Below are 5,166 nucleotides of genomic sequence, written 5' to 3'. Positions count from 1 at the left end.
TGTTCCCAAGAATCTTCTTTTGATTCAAAAGGGAAAAGGGTAGTCAATGACGAAGAAAATATATCTTCTGATTGTCTACATTCATTGCAAAGGGTAATAACCCCAAAATGGTATGTCAAAATTAGCATTAAGGTTAATAAAAACCTTATCATACCAAATGTTATTGCTCGGATAGATTCTGGAGCAGATTTTAATTGCATCAAAGAGGGAATTATCCCTAAGACTTATCTGGTTAAAACGACCCAATCAGCTACTATAGCAGAAGGAACCAGATTAAGTATCTCCAACCAATTGTTGGATGCATATGTTATTACAGAGGATACAAAGATGAAAACATCCTTTGTAATAATAGAAAATTTGACACATAATGTCATTCTAGGAACACCTTTCCTAGACCAAATTATGCCTATCAATAAGATAGACCAAACAGGAATAATATTCCAAAGAAGAGGAAAGCAAATTACATTTCCCTTCGTCAACCCGAATTATGAGGTTGTTAAACAGATAATAGTTCATCTTAATGAAAAGGTGAAATTATCGCAACCACAAGAAATTCTTGATGCAGGTGAAGCCAACAATGCTAGCTGCAGTCAACCACAGCAACAAGCTCTGGTAAGAAAGGGGAAACACCCCGAGGTAAATTACTTACCTGATTATGCATCAATAATAGATGCTATAGAGTATTATAAATATTATAATACTGGATTTGAAAATAGTCCTCCCTAACCTGTTTACCATGCAGGGACGAGATCAGGACAGAAAATTTTATCTGCTTGATAAATTAGGGGACGCAGTGCTAATAGCACTTCCCGTTTTTATGACTGGGGACGCAGTGCTGATGCACTTCCCAAAATAATGGGAATTATCCCTAAGGGACGCAGTGAGGAAGCACTTCTCATAATATGAGACGCAGTGCTGATGCACTTCCCGAAATACTGGGAATAATCCTACGGGACGCAGTGAGGAAGCACTTCCCACATTTGGCATTCTGTTTGGAAGAATAGCCTTGATAGCAAATTGCTATATTGCAATAAATGCATTGCAACCAACTTTGTTCTTAGCCAGGAACAAAGGGAGTATTATTACTCATTCTCAGAGAAGTATTCTGGGAGGTTATTGAACCAATATCATGATGAAGGCTATCTAAATGATAGAAGGTTCATAGAGTTAAAAATAAATTAACTCTTTGGCAACAGATTGGTAATAACCAATTCTGGTTAAAAGAAGCTAATGAGCTCTATAGCTATAAAAGACGCTAATAAGCGCTATAGCTATTATTGATCAAGTCTTGCAGAAGAAGAAATCACTTCTTGCCCAGGACAAGTCCAGAGAAGATGCTCTGAACGAAGCTGGATCAAATAGGATCAGCAGTGCTCGCCCGTGAAGCCAGCACAAGGAAGGACGTCCTCCATCCAACCGGAGGAATCGCCTTTGCAGAGTGGCTCAGCCCAAGGCCACTTTACATCACATCACCGCTTTCCTTCAGGCGGAAGGAATCCCTTCATCCGAGGAAAGATGCTTTCTTAGCCAGGAAGAAATCGCTTTTGGCAGAAAAGATGCTTTCTTGGCAGCGAAGGAACTACTTTCGGCAGAAAGCAACACAGACCAATGTCACGTCACTCTGACGAATGGCATCTCCACTAGCAGAGGACAAGAAAAGGACGTACGAAGGAATCCACTTTCGGCGGACCAAGGACACTGTGCAATAAAGCACTTTTGTAAAAGCAGTATTGTTTACTGCTTACTTTTTACTGTTGAGTCCTTTTGGTCTTTCTTTTTCTTTTCTTTATGTCGTGTCATTCTTTATTGTATTTGTCTGTCGTCCACGTGAGGAGACAGTCTGACCCCGGACTCCAAAATGAATTAGAATCCAATGTAACCCATGGTCTATTTAAGGGACTCATCTCTTCACATTGAGGAAGAGGAACCTTAGACAGCCCCTTGAAGTAATAAGAAAATCTCTTTTGCTTCCGTTTCGGTCTCTTGCTTCTTGCCTCTTCTCCTTCCTTTCCCCAGCTTCCGCACCGAGGGACCCGCGCACCCTCAAGTTGCTAACCAACTTTATATTAGAAGGAAACTCAATGAAGAGTTTCAGTCAGAAGGAAATAAACCCTTTAGAATCTGGTATTATGAGAAATTCTCTCCATTAGAATTAATATATTATAAAAACAAATATTATGAGGATTTAGAAGCCTATCAAAAGATAGAATATTTTACCCCTTGGTTTTTACAATTTTATGCATATGAGAAAAATCAAGAAATTGCAGTTCTCCAAAAAACTTGGACAACAATACAGGACGAAGTAATAAATTCACCTTTTCCTCCACAACAAATGTTCAAACTTCAGTCAACTGAAGCAATGGCTTATTTTAATTTGAATAAGATGGAACATACACATGTGACGGTTAGAGAACTAAACACTCTAATTAGAACACAAAATTATACAAATGCATACTTATATTGCATAGGAACAGAATTATTACAAGTAGAGAAAAAATTAGATAAAATTCATAAAGATCTCGAAAGAGATATTCAGGTTCTGGAAAAAATGAAAAAAAAACTGAAGAGAAAAATAAAGAACCAATAACTCCTGTTATTCAGCCTCCACCAGAAGTAAAAAACTTCAAATTGGAAAAACCAAATGCAGAATTTATGAAGGTTTTAGAGGAGAAATTAAAAGGAATTCATATAGGAGTAGTCAATAGAAATTCTAGGACTAACCCTGATAGCGAACAATCTGATGAAGGAAGTTCGGAAGACTTATGTAATCTATTTAATAAAAACCTTCAGATAAATTCAGATGAAGAATTATCAGAAGAAAACATTCCAGATCTAGAAAAGTTTGAGGATCAAATGAATGAATTAAAAGTTAATCCAATTAGGTATGAACCTAGGCCATTAGAAAAATATTACTATAAAAGGCCTTCTCCATTAGATGTCTTACATGAGGAGAGAGAACCATTTCAGAATTCTTATTCTGGGAAACACATCTATGAATGGAACATATATGGAATGTCTGATAAACAAATCTTGACGTAATACATAGAATAATGATGTATTCAACAATCTGCCATCAGAATGGTAATACTGATCATGAGATTGTTAAATTTATTATAGCTAGATTCATAGGTCAGTTAAAGGGATGGTGGCAATCATATTTGAATGAAAACCAAAAGAATGAGATTTTGGGTCATATAAAAATAATAAAAGTAGAGCCAGATAGGCCAACCAGCAGTGGTACTAAAGGAATAGATACTGAACAAGATGCAGTATACACACTGTGTGTTACAATAATCCAACACTTTGCAGGATTAGAATTAAAAGAAGGAGATTCAATGAGAACTCTATTAATTAATCTAAAATGTCCCACTTTAATGCATTTTAGATGGTCTAAAGATGCTTTTATGACCAGAGTTTTTCAAGTAAATGATCCTAATACAGAATTATGGAAATCCAAATTCATAGATGGATTGCCATACTTATTTGCAGCAAGGGTTAAGAAAACCTTAAGAGATAGACAGGATGGAATTCACATCAATTATGAACACTATACTTATGGACAAATAATAGGAATATGTGTTCAAGAAGGTTTAAATATATATAATGATTTAAAACTTAAAAAACAATTAAAGAGACATTCACTTACAGAAAAACATCAACTAGGTGATTTCTGTCATCAATTTGCATATGATATGCAAGAAAATCCAGAAGGATCGAAGAAGAAGAAAAGAAAGTACAAAAAATATGTACATAAAACCCCTCGTAAAGAGTACAAAGCATATATAAACAAAGGAGATATATCAAAAGGAGGCAACAGCAAGAAAAACGTGCTGTTAAAAAGAAGAAAAAGAAAAGGGTTATAAAAGATGAACCTAAATGTTATAGATGTGGTAGGTATGGGCACTATGCTAATAGATGCTCAGTAAAAAGGAAAATTAGTTCCTTAAAAATTGATGATCATATGAAAGATCAGTTAATGAAACTAATGATAAACTCATCCTCAGATGGAGAGGAGAGTGAGTATCAAGATTCTTCGGAATATGAGATCAATGAAGTTATATCTTCATCCTCATCTGAGACACAAACAAGTAATAAAAAATGTCATTGTAACATAGTTCAATGTAACAAAGATTACTGGAAATCTTTGGTAGGAATGAAATCATTGAATGTCTTGACTAATAGTCAAGAAGAAATATTAAAGATTCTAGATCAAATTACTGATAATCAAATTAAAAAACAATTACTTGAATTCTTATTAGAAAAGAACCCAAATAACAGGGAATCATCTAAATTGATATTACCTAATAGAGGGTATCAATTTCATGAAGTCATAAATAGATTTAATAATTCTAGGATAAAAGAAAAACCTGCTTCCTTAGCAGATTTAAAGTGTGAAATAAATCAGTTAAAAATAGAAATCTCTATGCTAAAGCATGAAAATAATCAATTCAGCGCTAGAATAACTAGCCTAGAAACTAGTAGAAAAGATTCTCAGAAGTTTCCTTTAAAAGAAGAAGGAAAACTTATAATTCAGGAAACAAACGTCCTTCTTGAATATTTAAACATATTGAATCAAATAACATACCAAAAGTGGTATATAAATATTACTCTAGTAATAAACAAGACTTTTGTACTAGAGAATGCTAAGACATTGGTAGATAGTGGTGCAGACTTAAACTGCATCCAAGAAGGAATAATTCCAACAACTTATTTCGAAAAGACAGTGCAGACATTAACTGCAGCTGGAGGAAATAAGTTATCAATTAAATATAAAATACCAAAAGCACATACATGTAATCAGGATGTTTGTATTAAGACATCTTTTATTTTAGTTAAAAATTTAACACAGAATATCATTCTAGGAACTCCTTTTCTTAATGATATCGTGCCCATAACAAAAATAGATAACTCTGAAATTTATACAAGCAAGGAAAACAACTAGTGTTTCTATTCATAACAGATCCACAAGCTAAAATGATTAATGAAATCAAAGGCATCCTTATAAAAAAGGAAAATCAGTTAAATTTTTTAAAGAAAGAAATAAATATCTATGATATAGAAGAAAAACTGAAAGATCCTTATAATCAAGAAAGAATAAGAAAATTAGAAAATCAGTTCAAAAATGAAATTTGTAATGAGCTACCCAATGCTTTTTGGGATAGAAGA

Source organism: Phoenix dactylifera, unplaced genomic scaffold, assembly GCF_009389715.1.
Source record: "Phoenix dactylifera cultivar Barhee BC4 unplaced genomic scaffold, palm_55x_up_171113_PBpolish2nd_filt_p 001285F, whole genome shotgun sequence".
Lineage (NCBI taxonomy): Eukaryota > Viridiplantae > Streptophyta > Magnoliopsida > Arecales > Arecaceae > Phoenix > Phoenix dactylifera.
The sequence above is the reverse complement of the archived record's forward strand: the minus strand, read 5'-3'. Positions refer to the sequence as shown.